The sequence below is a fragment of the Myxine glutinosa genome, chromosome 4 (assembly GCF_964187855.1).
Source record: "Myxine glutinosa chromosome 4, kmMyxGlut1.1, whole genome shotgun sequence".
Taxonomy (NCBI): Eukaryota; Metazoa; Chordata; class Myxini; order Myxiniformes; family Myxinidae; genus Myxine; species Myxine glutinosa.
Genome location: NC_136264.1, coordinates 122,024,727 through 122,041,914, shown reverse-complemented (window position 1 = coordinate 122,041,914; position 17,188 = coordinate 122,024,727). Strand labels below are relative to the sequence as shown.

At 51.3% G+C, this 17,188-nt stretch overlaps 1 protein-coding gene across 4 annotated transcripts in view; it reads left to right on the top strand.

The window, feature by feature from the left end:
- The window catches only part of LOC137425155 (E3 ubiquitin-protein ligase Hakai), an 84,013-nt gene that overhangs the window by 28,782 nt on the left and 38,043 nt on the right, over positions 1-17,188 (top strand). The window lies entirely within an intron of this gene.

Genomic DNA, 17,188 nt, shown 5'->3' with positions numbered 1-17,188 from the left:
CTCGCATCACTTCAACGACGGGGGACCGAGGCGTAACGCTTGTTACAGGTAGTTATCCTTACCGCGACACCTCAAAGCATGTTACCTATTCAGCTCTATTCTGCTCTACATATCACTACCCACCAGACATAACAGTATTTTGGGTCTTTTAAGGTCTTTGAGTGTCTTAAAAGGCCTTTGAGTGTCTTTAAGGGTTTTTAAGGGTCTTCAGGAGTCGAAAGAGGCAAAAGGTCTATTCCTACACTACGTAATTAATAGACAGGATGCAACTGACATTCAAACAGTACGTAATTAATATATATATATTCACACTGCTTCACTGCCTCACCGCCTCTCCACTTCACGGACCATGTTTTTCGGTTTTATATCTATTGAAGAGGATATTTTCGTCACATACATACATACATACATGTTATGGTTTTTAGAACCGGCACTTGTAAATAATAATCCATGGTAAATAATTCCCTGTAAATATTCCCATCTTCTAAAGGTTAAAGGTCGCACCCTAATTAGTCCATTTTCAACACGTAGGGCACCATAGGAACTCTAGTTATTTCATTAGTATGTGTTTTAGGTAAGGCTCTGTTTCCAATAGTTTGAATCTGCGTTGCATTAATTTTATAAGATAGGTCCTTCAATCCCATTCATTTTGCGGCTTGGCTCTCTCCAAATTGTGGTTACGCGCCTTTGCTTGCCAGCAGCATTCTCTGCCTGGCTCCAAACGCCATTACGCACGCAGTCAAGCCGGCGAAGAAGGGGGCGGAGCGCTCAGAACGAGGCATGGCCCTGTTAGGGGCGGAGCCGGTGAGCCCTCGCGAACCAACAAAGGCTGAGGTGAGCTCACCGGTGGGTGGAGTGCGAGGATACGCGGCTTGATCTCAAAGCGCACGATATAAGCGCCCGCGCAGAGCGCTTTGACGGACTGCTTGTTGGACTGCTTCTCGCCACGGACTTCTGGCTGGAGCTGCGCGTAAAACTTCCCCGGGGACTTCTGTTGAACTTCGGCCCTTCATGCATGTTGAGAGAGAGAGGGAGAAAGCCGAATACCATCCCCGATATATGAACCCCGACAAATAAGGTCCGCTCGCGTTACAACAAGACACGAACAGCGCTGCCTGCCGGGTTTCGCCGCGGAACCGGAGGGTGGATCGGAACCGCAGCGTGAATCGGGGTGGAGCGTGGATCGGAGCCGGGGCCCATGCTGTCCATCTGCTTGGACCTTCCTTCCCTGCCATCATTACCCCGACCTGTAAGTCTGTTTGTGTCGTCCTGGGGCATGATAATTAAGACTGTTTAAGACTGCACTGTTCTTTTTTTTCTTTTTTTCTTTCTTTTTTTTTGTATACTGAATCGAGGCTCGTGAAAGAGCTAACATTTATTTCACAAGCAAATCAACCAGACAAACAAAATATACAAAAAGAGGGAGCGGAAGACAAGATAGGGAGAGAAGGGGAAGCACACAACCACAACATTTGAGAGCAGGGAGAAGTGTGGAGGCGTGGGAAGGGGGGTGGGGGGGGGGGGGGGGGGAGAGGTATAAAACACAAGGGGACCGAAATTAGCGGGGGTAGAAAAGATCAAGGTTTTGGATGGGGGAGGAGAAGAGATGGTGGTGAACAGCTGTTTTAAAGACCTGGAGGGTGGAGTGGGATTGAAGAGAGTGAGGGAGTTTGTTCCAGAGGTGGGAGAAAAGAGGAATGAAGGAGTGAAGGTGAGCAGAAATTCTTGATTTTGGCAGTTTAACCATAAGAGGGTTGCAGGCAGATCTTGTGCGACCTGTAGGAATATTTGGGGGACAGAGCCCAGAGAGAGCTGGGGGGGCAAGGCCAGAGAGGAGTCGGTGGAAGACGGAAAGACCACCAACCTGCCTGCGGTGGGTGAGTGAAAGGCCCTTGGAGTTAGCTTCATCGCGGGAGATTCCAATGATTCTGAACGCTTTGGTTTCAACAGCGTGAAGACGAGCTAGGTGTGAGGCAGGAGCACCAGACCAGAGGGGAGAGCAGTATTCCATAGAGCTGCGGATGAAAGCCTTGTATGTGGTGAGGAGCTCAGGTGTGCCAAGGAAGGACTTCGCACGACGGAGGATGCCCAGTCGGCGACTGGCTTTGGAGGCCAGATTTGAAATGTGGTTTTCCCAGGAAAGATCATGGCAAATAGTGAGACCCAAAAGCTTGAGTGACAGAACTTCTTGGAGAGGATTATTCAGAAAGTGGATGGGAGGGTTGTCCAGTCGGTCTTTTCAGAGAGACATCGTAAGAGTGTGAGATTTATCAGGATTGAAAGACATGTTCCATTTGTTTGCCCAGTCTGTGATTTTGTCCAGGTCTGCAGAGAGTGAGGAGGCTGCAGACTGCCGATCTGAGGGATGAGGAATGAAGCGACAGAGAGTAGAGTCGTCAGCAAAGAGATAGAGAGGATTTTCAAGAGAGTCAGAGAGATCATTGATGAAGACCAGAAAAAGCACAGGCCCAGAACACTACCTTGGGGAACTCCAGAATGAACAGGAAGAGGAGATGAGAGAAACCCATTCAGGGCCACACGTTGACTACGACCAGAGAGGACGTCCGCCAGCCATGCGTGGAGATTTCCATGGATACCAAAGGAGGAGAGTTTGGTGAGCAGAGCAGGGTGCCAGACCGTATCGAAGGCACGAGAAATGTCAAGGGAGACAGCTCTAATTTCCTGTTTGGTTTTGAGGACCTCCATCCATTGTTGAGAAAGCAGAAGCAGCATGTTCAGAGTAGAGTGACCAGGTCTGAAACCAAATTGATGATCAGAGATCAAGCCATTGGAGAAGAGGAAAGATTTCATATCTGAAGCAATGATGGATTCCATGACTTTGCTGATAATTGGGAGAAGGCTGATTGGTCTGTAGTTGCTAGGATCTGTTTTTGCACCTTTTTTGTGCAAAGCGGCGATGTTGGCTGATTTCCAAGCAGATGGCAGATGACCTTGAGCAAAAGAGAGGGTGAAGAGAACAGAAAGAGGGAGTGAAAGAGCGGAAGAACATGATTTTAGGACCCGTGGGCTGATGCCGTCAGGACCAGTTGCAGAATCAGAGTCGAGGGTTGACAGAAACTTTTCCACCTTGTCAGGAGGAAAGGACACAGAGTCCAGGAGCAGCTGGGTACGACTGGGTACGGTGGGTACAGAGAGGGATGGGTTTGGGACACAAGATTTAGAGGCAAACACAGAGTTGAGGCATTCAGCTTTTTCACGTGCGGAGTCGGCCGTTAAGCCGTTTGAGGTGAGGGAGGGGATGGAGGGGGAACAAACACCAGAAACAGATTTGACTAGACGCCACCAGGATTTGGAAGAGGGAGAGACGCTTCTTCTGCTTCTTCTTCTTCCCTTGTACATTGTTCCTTTCGTTTCCTCTTTAATTATTGTTGTTAATAAATTCCTGTGTTCTTCCTTTACACTTTGGTTTCTTCTTTCATTCGATCGTCTTCGTCTTTTCTGTCCATTGGGTACCCGCGGCACGATTTGGCCAACCGCTCAGGATCGGGTTAGTCCTTTTGTTAATGGCTCGGGCTTCGGATTGCTAACCGCTCGGCAAATTCCATCTTGTCCGTGGTCCGAGCGGGAATTATCTCCCTGCTTTGCGGAGATATTGGCACTCAGGTATTTGGGACCTCCATTGACAAATCACCCTGGCCAGTCTCGACCGCAGAGGAGCGTTATAGTTTCCAAGATCGGGGGACGGCCAGCTTAAAAGACAAGGGGATTAACCCCGCCTTGGTAACGGAAGTGCCGAATCTCGAATCCGCAACAATTGGTGTCTGGGAGTGGGATTGGACCCGAACCAAATTTTTATGTTTTTTGGACAAAATTTGGTCGCAATTACGAGCGGCCAAAATTATTATAACATCTAAATTTTACATCGTGCCATGGATAACCAAGGCGATCGGATGCCGGTGGAGGAGGTAGAAGGAGGGGTAGAGTCAACCCAGGACCCTAGGGAGGAAGTGGGAGAGATGGAAGAGGAGGTTGGAGAAGGTGCGGTAGAGGGGGTTGCAGGCGCACAAAATGGCGGCGGCTCGCACGTGGCAACGAGAGCCGAGCCCGCAGCACCGGTGGATATGAACCTCTTCATGACGCAAATGATGGCCTTTGTGGTCAAGACGGGGGAAGAAATGGAAAAGATGAATGGGACAATGGGTGCCCAGAAAGAACAAATGAGGGCCAATCGTGAGCGAATGGGAAGCCAAATTGGGGGGTTGAGGAATGAATTGGGCGATCAAATTGGAGGGTTAGAAAGCAAATTTGGGGGATTAGAGAACCAAATTGGGGGGTTGAGAAGTGAGATGGGAGACCAAATAGGGGGTTTAGAATGCAAATTGGGGGGATTAGAGAGCCAATTATGGGGACAAATGAAGAACGTGGGTGGCCAGATGGAAGAAATGAAAGAGGGGTTAGTGGGGTTAGAAAGCAGGACAGCCGCGCAGGAGAACCAAATGGAGGGGGTGAAGGATGGGTTAACGGGGTTCGAAGATAAAATGGGGGGCAAATTGAGGGAAATGGGGGAGCAATCCGCCCGGGAAATCAAACGAATGGGGGATCAGATAGAGGAGGTAAGGATTGGGTTAGAAAACAAATTGGACGCCCACAAGGGGGAGCTCGAACAAATGAGAGTGGCGTCTGGAAGGGAGATGGGAGAAATGGGGGAGGATATAAGGCGGGGTGTGAGCAAAGAGGTCGCGGGGGTACGCGACGAGGTAAAGTGGGGTTTGGAGCGTGTGGAGAAAGAGGTGAGGAAGAGTACGGCCAGGTTACAGGGGGGCAGAGAGGATTTGACGCGAGGAGTAGAGCAGCTGACAGTGGGACAAAAGGAGCTAGGGGACCAAGTAAGTAGGAACACGGACGTGATAGGGGGGCTGAAGGCAGCACAAAGGGAGATAAAGAAGGAACTGATGGCGACAAAGAAGGAATGCCAGATGGTGCACGTGGGGCTGACAAAGAGGTTGGATGAGGTGGTAGAGACGTTGGGGATGAGAGAACGGGAAGTCAGGAAGCACATAAGAGACGACCAAGGTAGCCTTAGAGGAAGAAATTGTGGGGGCGCACCGGGAGATAGAAGAGGTGAAGCAGAAGTTAGAGGAAGTGGAAGAGGGGGTGAGTGAAATTAAAAAGAGATGAAGGGAGACTAAGAAGGAAATATCGGAGGAGGTGATGGAATTGGTGCAAGGTCTGTGCTCAAATCATGATGACGTACTTGCTAACCAAATAAAGAGTTTGCAGGTGGCGGAGGAGGAGCGAAGGAGAAGAGGCGCTGAGGTGAGTGGCGATATAATCGGAAATGCATATGGTGTGAGGGGAGGTTCTGGGAGCTTGGGGGTCGGTATAGACCCGGGCGTTCGTGAGAGGCCAATGGTGAGGTGTGCGACTGGTCCGGAGTGCGTGGAAAGAGAATATGTGCAAGGAGGTCCGATTATGGGGAGTGTGAGGAGTATTGGTGAGCAAGGGTGTGCGAGTATGGAGTGGGTAGCGGGTTGCGGAGGGGCGACCCAGGCATCGACACCGACAGGAGTAGTTTTCAGAGGGACGGGGGACGCATGAGAGCCCCCTGGGAATAGTGTACTGGGGGGCCCGAACGCTTCGGCCCCGCGCTAACCCCGCAAGGAGCAACGCACGGGGTCCGGCCTTCGGGCACCCACAAGGTCCCACTCGCGCCGTATGATGGCAAGAGTGATCTTCGGGCGTATCTGGCGCAGTTCGAGTATGTGTGTAGGGGAAACGGTTGGAATCCGGATGAGGGTGGAGTGGAGTACACATTGTGGGGGCATTGCGCGGCGCAGCGGCGGAGGTGCTGATGGCTTTACCACCGGGTGCTCTCACCCTGCCGGCCCTCCGCGCGGCCTAAATTAACCGTTTCGGCATTGAACAGCAGAACGAGCTTGTTAAAGCTCAGCTAGCGCAGTGAAAACGCAAGCCCCAGGAGACCATCGGGGAACTTGCCCACGACATTCGCCGCACAGTAGGGATCGCACACGCGGACATGGCAGCGAGCTCCCAGGAAAGCCTGGCGCTGGACCATTTTATCCAGGCCTTTCCTGACCCGGAACTCCGGCAGCAGCTCGCCATGTGGCTCCCGCAGACCTTGAGCCAGGCGGCTGACGCTGCGGCCCGGTGGGAAGCAGCGAGGCCCCTGGCCCGGGGAAGCGAGCGCCACGCATGACGGGTTGCCCCGAAAGGGGCCCTGACCTGGAGGGCATGGTCCGAAGGCTGGTGGACCAGCGCCTGGCAGGACCTAGACCATGGCAGGCGGCTCTGGAGGTGGCACACGGTGGGCCACGATCAAGTGCCCCAACTAGGACTTTCGGGGGGGGGGGGGGGATTTGGAATTTCGGAGGCAGGCACCTTACCAGGTGAGGTGCTATAATTGTAGCCGGATGGGTCACCGTGCGTGGGAGTGTCGAGCTCCGTGCCGGGACGGACCCCGGCAGCCAAGACAAGCAACTCCGCCTCGTACGGGTCAGACTAGCCGACCCCAGACACCCCCCCCCGCCAGGGCCCTGGAAACTAGAATGTGCCGGACACACAGGGCCGCAGTAGGGGATGGTGAAGTGCCCTTATTAACGCGACGCGCCACGATCATCAGCCCTGTGATCCTTGATTCAAGTGCAGATGGCTGGGATAAAATCCAGCGTCTGGAAAATTATAGTTTGCAGCTAGCTACCGGGGTAACGGCCCCGATCATAGGGCGTGGTTTGGTAACCCTCAAGTTAGGGTCAGTAAAGAGGGAAATATAAGTTTTGGTGGCGGAGGTGTGCGACCCATGCTTAATAGGGTTGGATTTGTTGACTGCCAGCGGTTGTAAAATCGATTTGTGCCGGGGGACCCTGCAAGTGGGAGTGGAGGAGCTACCGTTGGAGGGGGTGAGCACGGCCGAGAGGACGGAGCTGGAGGCTTCTGAGGCCGTGACCATCCCGCCGAGGCCATAGTGCCGGCCCGATGGTCAGCTCGCCCAACCTGGCAGGATTCCTGCGGCCTAGTCGAACCGGTGGCAGCGCAGTCCATACCGGGTTTAATCGTTGGCCGCACCCTCGTAAAAACGGACGGGCCGGTGGTGGCCGTCCGCGTAATTAATATTAGTGCAGAACCACGCACTATAGTAAGGGGCACGAAGGTAGCCGGCTGCACCCCAGTTTACGAAGTCGCGGCAGTGAGGGACGAGAACGTCCAGCCGAGCCGGCCCCAGAGGGAGCCTTCAAAAAGTAGTAGGAATTTTCCCGATCCCATTTGCGAGATGGTAAATCGGAGTAGCGTGGAGTTGGAAGGTACCCAGAGGGAGGCCTTACACAAATTAATTGAGTCCCATTTGGATATCTTCTTGTCCCCTGAGGATATTGGGTGTACGGGCCTGGTGAAACATCAGATCCATACCGGTGAGGCCCGGCCTATTCGTCAGCCTGCCCGACGGCTCCCTTGGAGGAAGAGGGAGGAAGCTGATGAACAGGTAGACAAGATGCTCAATGCAGGTATCATTGAGCCCTCGGGAAGTCCTTGGATGTCACCTGTTGTGCTGGTCAAAAAGAAAGATGGGACCACGCGTTTCTGCGTGGACTATCGCCAGCTAAACAACGTGACACTCAAAGACTCATATCCCCTGCCAAGAATTGATGACACCCTCGATGCCGTTGCGGGCTCAAATTGGTTCTCAACCTTGGACCTCAAGAGTGGGTATTGGCAGGTGGAGATGGATAGGGCAGGGAAGGAGAAAACGGCATTTTCCACAGGTAAGGGGCTGTATCAGTTCACTGTGATGCCGTTTGGTTTGTGGAACGCCCCCGCCACCTTTGAAAGATTGATGGAGCATGTACTAGGCGGCATGCCATGGCAATCATGCCTGGTGTACCTGGATGACGTCCTGGTACATGCTAAATCATTCCCCCAGGCCATAGCTAATTTGGACCAGGTGTTTGGGTGCCTCAGACAGGCAGGGCTGAAACTGAGTCCGAGTAAGTGCACTTTGTTTGCAAGAGAGGTGGCCTATCTAGGTCACGTTATCGGTCGCGAGGGGGTAAAAACAGACCCAGGCAAAATTACAGCGGTAGAGGAGTTGCCCGCACCACGTACCATCAAGGAGGTGCGGGGATTTTTGGGACTCTGCTCCTACTACCGGCGTTTTGTGGCAAAATTTGCAGAGTTAGCCCGGCCCCTTCACCGCCTTACGGAGAAGGGGACGAGATTTAATTGGACAAGGGAGTGCCAAGAGGCCTTCCTAGCATTGAAGGGGAGTTTGACATCCGCACCCGTTCTAGCTTACCCCACTAGTGACGGGACATTTACCCTGGACACGGATGCAAGCCAGGAAGGATTGGGCGCGGTTTTGCCTCAGACACACGAGGGTGTGGAGAGAGTGATCGCGTATTATAGTCGGGCCATGAGTAGGCCCAAACAAAATTATTGCGTCACTCGCAAGGAACTATTGGCTATGCTGGCTGCCATAGGCCATTTCCACCCGTACTTGTACGGGCGGAAATTTCTGGTTCGAACTGACCATTCCTCCCTGCAATGGCTCCTTCGGTTCAAGGAACACCGGAGGGCCAAATTGCAAGGTGGTTGGAAAAGTTGCAGCAGTACGATTTCAGTGTGGCCCATAGGGCCGGAAAGGCCCATGGGAATGCCGATGCACTCTCGCGATGTCCTTGTTTGGGGGAAAACTGTAAATTTTGTGCGAGTCACGAGGAGAGGGAACAATTGGGCGATTCCGACCCGATCCTCGTCGTCCGTGCAACCCGGGTGAGAGAGCCAATCTTGCCACTAACCGCAGATGAGGAATTTGGAACTTTGGCATGGAGCACGGCCCAGCAGGAGGATCCCGTACTGGGACCGGTGTACGAATGGGTCCGATTGGGACAATGACCTAATGGGGAAGAGGTCACCCCCCTCGGGGCACCAACAAAGGCATATTGGGCTCAGTGGCAGACCCTAGAATTGAAAGAGAACATCTTATATCGCAAGTGGGTGGAAGTTCCCTCTGAGAGAACTTCCTGGCTAGGTGATAGTCCCTGATAAATTTAAGAACATCATATTACAGCAGGTGCATGGTACCCGCTCCGGCGGCCATTTGGGCAGGACAAAGACAACATCTCGGGTCCGCCGGAGGTTCTATTGGGTAAATATGGGGCGCGACATACAGGACTGGTGTCGGAGATGCGACGCCTGCACTGCCAAAAAGGGACCAGCACAAAGGATGAAGGCCCCCCCTTCAATTACACCAGGTGGGGGGCCCTCTTGAGCGGGTGGCTATGGACAATGGACATACTAGGACCACTACCCCGCACCCGCCAAGGTAACAAATACATCGTTGTTGTAATGGACTATTTCACCAAGTGGCCGGAAGCCTATGCCCTCCCCAACCAAGAAGCCGGGGTGGTAGCACAGGCCTTCGTGGAAGGATTTGTATGCCGGCATGGGATTCCACAGAAGCTGCACACTGATCAGGGTCAAAATTTTGAGAGTCAATTACTAAAAGATGTGTGCAGACTCCTGTCAATTCGAAAAACACGGACAACGCCCCTGCGGCCACAATCTGACGGGATGGTGGAAAGATTCAATCGAACATTGGTCCAACAACTGGCCTTGTTCACCACCACCCGTCGGGATGACTGGGACGAACATCTCCCGTACTTATTAATGGCCTACCGAACTAGCCAGCACGGGGCCACCGCATGCAGTCCAGCGTTGCTCATGTATGGGCGGGAGTTGCGGGCTCCCGCCGACTTGCTATGCGGTCCCGTGCCCAACACCACAGATATCCCGCCGAGGGAGGGCTATGCACGTCACCTGGAAGAAGGCATGGAGAGTGTCCATGCCTTCGCCCGCCGCCAGCTCCAGCTGGCGGGGGCAAGGCTGAAGCGCAGGTACGACCACCGGAGCCAGGGGAGTCAGTACGCTCTGGGGATGAAGATTTGGTTCTTCAATCCCCGGAGGCGGAAGAGTAGGTGCCCAAAACTCACCTCTCCCTGGCAAGGCCCGGGGGTCGTCCTGTCGCAAGTCTGTGACATGGTCGTTAAGATCAAAATGGGGCCACGAGCCCTCCCTCGGATCGTCTACGCCAACCGGTTAAGACCCTACACCGGCGAGCAGGCGCCCTCGTGGATCGCCTCGGTTCTAGGTGCCGAGGCGGGACCCAATACCTCTTATGAAGGGGGCTCATAGTGCCAGAGCACTGGGAATAATAATGGCAAATAATCCCCAGGGTCAGGGGATGGTATCTATACCATCCCTCACACTGGGGGCACATGAGCTTTAGTTTATGGGGATTGGCTGTACAAACTAGCCCGGGAGGGTTAGGTTATTGTAGGGATCTAGGAAATGACCATAGGTAACTGTAGATTTAAGTAGCGACATTATACCTGTAGTGGGGACGTCGGTAGATTAGTTGGATGATAACGACGAGGGAGTGCATAGTTTTAAGGGATGATGGGAAGCACTAATCTTAGAAGGGCAATAGGTAGCTAGATGATGCTGTGTGTGTGAAAACGTATTGGAAGAGTATTGAGGATGTGTGTCATTATGTATGGAGTGCATTGACTTGCATGGTGTGCAAGTGGAGAAGGGGTGTGTGGTATCAATGGTGTGGAGTGAGTGGAGTGTGGAATGAGTAGTGTGGAGAGTATGGTGCGAAGGAGTGAGTGGGGGAAGGATGGACCCCCTCACGAGTACCCGGGGAGGGTAGTTTAAAAGTAGGTAGAGGGAGTAGGTAAATTGTGGTTGGATATTGGCATCTGTGGTGCGGGTAGTTGCACAGAAGTGTTGTGTTGGGTGCATTAGTGAGATGAAATTAGCTGGGCGTGTGGCCTGTTAGTGAGAATGATTGGTTGGGCACCCCGCCACTATTAGTCTGTCGGCCAGGTGAGGCCGCAGGTAGGCTCTGGGAGCCAGTTTAGAGTCCAATGGGGCCCGGGATCCCAGGAGAGGACCCGGGTAGCCCGACGCCAGAGAGGCCGGTAGGGGGTGAGAGAGCCATAGGGCCTTCCCCCAGGTAGGTTAGGGTGAGGAGCAGGTAAGCTCGAGTGGCGGAGGTGTGCAGGTGAGCGGACCTGCTGGTGAGCCACACGACCCAGCCCTGAAATTGTGCGAGGGCACAGGGAGTAGAATCGGGGGAGTGAGATCCCAAATTGGAGAGCACCACAGTATGTTCAATGGGAGTTCGGTTATTAGAACCACATAGAGTAAAGATGGCCAATGGTTTGGCAGGGAAAGACCCCGGGTAGAGTTAAAGTGTGTTCATGTCATTTAGAAGGTAGATAGGAGAAAATCTCTTCGCACCATCTGCATCCACTCGCCGAGGTGAGAAGACTCCACACCAGTTTTTGCAAATGTTTGGTTGGTTGTGAGACGCATCGTGACGTGGGTGAGACATTGTGTTAATTGCATCTCTTCCTCCTCAGGAGGGATTGATAACCAATTTGGATTAGGGGAGATATGGGGAAGACAAGACGTAGCGACGGATTTGTAAATTGTGTAGATACGGGGAGGGGCAAGGGGTAGTGTAGGTGACATGGGGGGTGACGAACGCTAGGGACGAGCTTTCTCAGCTCGCTCTCCCGCGCCCTTCATGTCGCATTGCCTTGTGTTGATGTGTACCCTTGCGCCCTTGCACCCCGCTAATCCTGCTTTGTCTTCCTTCCCCACTCATGGACCGTGGTCTTTGTGTACCGAGGGGAAAGTGTGCAGGTGTCGCAGTTGTGCGCCCGCACCCTCGCTGCTTGCCTGCCTGGACCGGTACACCACCTATGGACCACACGTTCTGTGGCCAAGCCCACTCATGGACCACACGTTCTGTGGCCCAGCCCACTCATGGACCACACGTTCTGTGGCCTGGCACCTCTGCTGGGGTCGACCATTGCTGCCAGAATCTTGCTTGTGGACCACGGTCAAGGTGGCACCTATGCCATACAGCTGGACCACCTCAGTTGACCCTGCTGGCCCTAATTAAAAAGGAGTGGACGTGGGTTGTGTTTTTTTATTTATTTATCAAATAGGCAGCAAGCAAGAAAACGCCAAGAAACATCGGCCCAGCAGCCATCGGCCCAGCAGAGAAGACGCCAGTTCATTTATTTAAAATGTATGACTATGCTTATAAATCATAATAATAATAATAATAAAGGAGTCTTATATAGCCCCATCAAGCAGAGTAAACGACCCTCATGGCGCTTTACATTATCATGCGAACGCACACACACCGCACACACACCGCACACACATACACACACACACACAGACACACCTTCACTCTTGCCCTATTCCTCTCCCTCCCCATTCAAAACCCACAGATGTGTACTCCCCCTTTCCTCCCCTCCCTCCCCCGCACATGTACACAGACATACTCTCGATCTCTGTCCCACCTCAAACCAAAGGGAAAACAGGACTTAGACTTTGAAAGACTTGTGAAACAGATAGGTTTTGAGGGAGGTTTTAAAGGCTGGAAGAGAGTCAACATGTCGAACAGAGGAAGGCAAGTCATTCCAGAGCAGAGGTGCAGCAAAGGAAAAGGATTTCTCGCCAAACGACTTGGTGCTGGTGCGCGGTGGCTCTAAGGTCATAGTCGTCGCTTGAACGAAGCTGTCGCCGAGGTTCATAGAGAGAGCAAATCGGAGAGATAGTGAGGTCCCGTTCCACACAATGATTTATAACATAGTGTGCAAATTTTGTATTGCACACGAGCAGAGACAGGCAGCCAGTGTAAAGATTCAAGAAGCGGAGTAACATGGTCAGACTTCTTCGCCTTACAGACAAGACGAGCGGCAGAGTTTTGAACCTTTTGTAACTTATCCAAGAGAAACTGAGGGCAGCCAGCATACAAAGAATTACAATAGTCTAGCCTTGAGAGGACAAGGGCACAGACCAGAGTTAGAGCAGCTTGAGGAGTAAGAAAGTGGCGAATGGATGCGATCTTTCGCAGCTGAAAGTATGCTGATTTGCAAGTTTGAAGTACTTGCTTGGAAAATGTCATGTTACAGTCGAAAACCACACCAAGGTTCTTGGCCGACGAAACAAAGTTTACATCGGTTTCACCAACATGAATAGTGGTAGGAAGTGAACATTGTAGAGGACATCTGTGCGATCTTACAATCATAGACTCTGTTTTAGCATCGTTCAGCTGAAGTTTGTTTTGGGTCATCCACGCCTTCACGTCGGCAATACAGCCTTCTAACACTTCAACAGTGGGCACGATTTGTTGAATCGTGCTTCCTTTGTACAGTTGATTGTCGTCCGCAAAGGCATGGTGATCAACTGAATGTCTGGCAACAAGATCAAATAGAGGCTGAGTGTACAAAAGAAAGAGGATAGGTCCCAGGACTGAGCCCTGGGGAACGCCAAAGGAAAGCAGAGAAGAGGCTGATTTCTGGCCATTGACAACAACTGTTTGCACTCTATCAGTAAGATAGGACATCAGCCAAGAAAGGGGAGTACCAGTTATACCAAATGTGATTTCAAGACGACGAATTAAGACACAATGGTCAATCGTGTCAAAGGCGGCAGACAAGTCCAAAAGAGCAAGAACGGAAACCTTACCACAGTCAAGAGAGGTCAGAAGATCATTGGTTATTCTTAGGAGAGCAGTCTCGGTGCTATGGTCTGGTCTATATGCTGACTAGCGAGAATTGAAAAGATTATTTGAAACTAGATGGTCATTCATCTGTGATAGCACAATTCTTTCTGTGATCTTTGACAGGAAAGACAGGTTGGAGATAGGACGGTAATTTTTCATGTCGTTAAGGTCAAGGGTGGGCTTTTTAAGAAGTGGTTTAACAAGAGCTTGCTTAAAGAGAAGCGGAAATGAACCCGTAGTCAGAGAATCATTGATAACTGCAGTAATAAATGGGAGGAGGGTGTCCAAACACTCAATAAACAAATTGGTGGGAAGGGGGTCAAGATCACATGTTTTTGTGTTTGACTTGAGGATTGTACATTTGACAATTTCCTCAGTAACAGGAGTAAACGAACTAAGAGGTCGTCCGTGAAAGCAGTGTTCAGCATCATCGAAGGAAAGGAGTGACTGCTTGTCAAGATTGTTTCTTATTGACTGAATTTTATTGTGAAAGAAATGCAGGAAGCGTTGGGGTAGTTCGTTTTGAGGAAATACAGTGGGAAGAACGGATTTATTTTTGGTGGCAAACAGGCGGTTGGTAATGCTGAACAGTTGCTTGCAGGAGGAGCTCCTCGTAATCCGATCAGAAATATATGACGTTTTTGCTTTCAGAATGATTTTTATGACAAGTCTTTTAGCTATGTTATACAACTGTTTATGGACTGTGAGGCCAGTCTTCAGCCACTGTCTCTCGGCACGTCGTCGTTCCTTTTTGGCAGCCCTGACTGTCGCTGACTGCGCTGAACCACGGAGTACTCCTGCGTCTGGGAACGGCGCGCCGTGTCGCTGGAGCATGACAGTCCAACGCTGTGCGGAGGCAACAGTCGAGGTCTTCTGCAGTGACATAGGAATGGCCAGAGAGACGGGTGTGAAGGTCCTCTTTAAAGGCGGAATGGTCGATGGCACGAATGTTGCGGGCAGTGATGAAGGTGGGCTGAAGACGAGGAACAGCAATACTCAGGTGGCTGGTGACACAGAAGTGGTCCGAGGTGATAGCACAGGTCACTGACGTGGACTGCACCAACTGATCATCGCATCTGTGCACTAACCAATCCAGGATGTGTCCTTTAACGTGTGTAGGTTGGGAGACAGACTGAGACAGACTAAAAGTAGAAAGGAGGTCAATGATCCTTGAAGTGAGAGGATGTTGTGGTTGGTCGTAGTGGACGTTGAAATCTCCAAAAGAATCAAGACTAAACCAGGAAGAGTATTGCAGTGTTCGAGCAGATTAGGAAGCTGGGTCACGAACATAGTCAGTAAGCTTGTTTTTCCGGTTAGGTGGAGGTCGGTAGAGGCAGAAGAAATGAAGAGTGTTTTCTGACAGAGTGAGTGAAGGTGACATGGGCTAGCTCGTAGGATGAATGGTCGAACGAAAAAGTCGTGGTGAAGGAGACAAAGGGAGAGAAGTTGTCTCTGTAAATAACAGCCACGCCCACACCCCTCGAGGAGCGAGGAAATGACTGCAGGGTGTATCCAGGTGGGGTGAGATCAGCACATCTCGCTTCGTCGCCACTGGGTCGGAGCCAAGTTTCGGTCAGAAAAAACACGTCGATATCGTTATCTTGAATAAAAGAGGTAATTTCGGTTCGCTTGTCAGGACTACTTACAGACTGAGCGTTGAATAAGGCGAGATACAGGTCAGAACGGGGTTGTTTTGGTGCTGTGTATGTTCTACAGGGATAGATGAGTTTATTGAAGTTGACAGGGGACACTTTTTCGGAGGAATTATTAAAATGTGGGCCGGGCCGTCGCTGGTCGCGAAGAGAAATCACAATCGGTATTTTTCTCTGCTTTCTCCTCCCGCCTCGCTTTGTGCGTTTTCTCGGGAGACCAACGCCGATTTCAAGTTCTCTGAGGCCTGACATGAGTCCAGGAGTCAATCGAGTGGTGTTGTTTAACGACAAAAGTTTTTGCCGAGTGTAGCGAATAGGCCTCGGGATAGAGGAGTTAGAGCGGATAGTCGAGCTCGGTACATGCAGCGGTGCGTGCAGAGGTGGGGCGAGCGGTGGGACAAACGATGGGACGAGCGATGGGGCGAGCGGTGGAACGAGCGATGGGGCGAGACGGGGAAAAGAACTGTCTTGTTGAGAGGCGCATACCGCTGCATGAGGCTCAACGAAAAAACATGGCGGGTACTTACAGTTCGAAATTTTCAACTTGGTGGCGAGTAAAAACCAAATTACTGCAAATCTCACGGGCAGACACGCCGCCATAAGCCAGGAAACGAAACTGGGATCCATCACAATCATTCACACAAAGCACAACACGACAGCACACGCTAAATCCAACAGAATCAATCAAATACACAGGACGACCGACTCAGCTCAGCCTGCTAGGCGAATGACCCGGAATATATGGTGCTTTTCGTGCATGGTGGTGCTTTTTGTGCTTTTTAGTGCACTTTATTATCTGATTGTGCATGTGGGTATGGTGTATCGGTACAGTGCAGTGCATGACCTTTCCTCTTTTCAAAAGCACTGCTTTTGTCTTCCCAAAAGACAGGTCCTGGGTTCTAGTTTGTAAATAATCCAAATAGTAGAAGTGTCTTTGTAAATAATGCTCCCCACTGGTTAAATGTTTAGTTTGAAAATTAATTCCGCAATTCGGTTAGTCTATGGGCGTGAGTCTGCCAGGTAGAATGCAACGCAGCAGGCGGGACATATCTAGTTTTAAAATTGTCGCACTCAGGGTGAGGTTAACACGAGAGGGTAACTACACCTAAGTGTCACACATAATTGTAAAAGATATCCCTTGTGAATCGGCCCGGGATGGGCCTGGAGAAAGGGAGGGTGCAGTGTTACGGTTTTTAGAACCGGCACTTGTAAATAATAATCCATGGTAAATAATTCCCTGTAAATATTCCCATCTTCTAAAGGTTGAAGGTCGCACCCTAATTAGTCCATATACAACACGTAGGGCACCATCGGAACTCTAGTTATTTCATTAGTATGTGTTTTAGGTAAGGCTCTGTTTCCAATAGTTTGAATCTGCGTTGCATTAATTAAATAAGATAGGTCCTTCAATCCCATTCATTTTGCGGCTTGACTCTCTCCAAATTGTGGTTAACAAATAACGAACGATAAGATGTATGATTGTGAATCTACCAGGAGATTAGTGTGATAGTTAGTTCGGGAATAATGAGTATAGCCCTTGTATGTCTCACCTAGTAGTCAAACCTTGCCAGCAGCGTTCGCTGCCTGGCTCCAAACGCCATTACGCACGCGGTCAAGCCGGAGGAGAAGGGGGCGGAGTGCTCAGAACGAGGTGTGGCCCTGTTAGGGGCGGAGCCGTTGAGCCCTCGCGAACCAACCAAGGCTGAGGTGAGCTCACTGGTGGGCGGAGTGCGAGGATACGCGGCTTGATCTCAAAGCGCACGATATAAGCACCCGCGCAGAGCCTTTTGACGGACGACTTGTTGGACTGCTTCTCGCCACGGACTTCTGGCTGGAGCTGCACGTAAAACTTCCCCGGGAACTTCTGTTGAACTTTGGCCCTTCATGCATGTTGAGAGAGAGAGGGAGAAAGCCGAATACCTTCCCCGATATATGAACCCCGACAAATAAGGTCCGCTCGCGTTCCAAC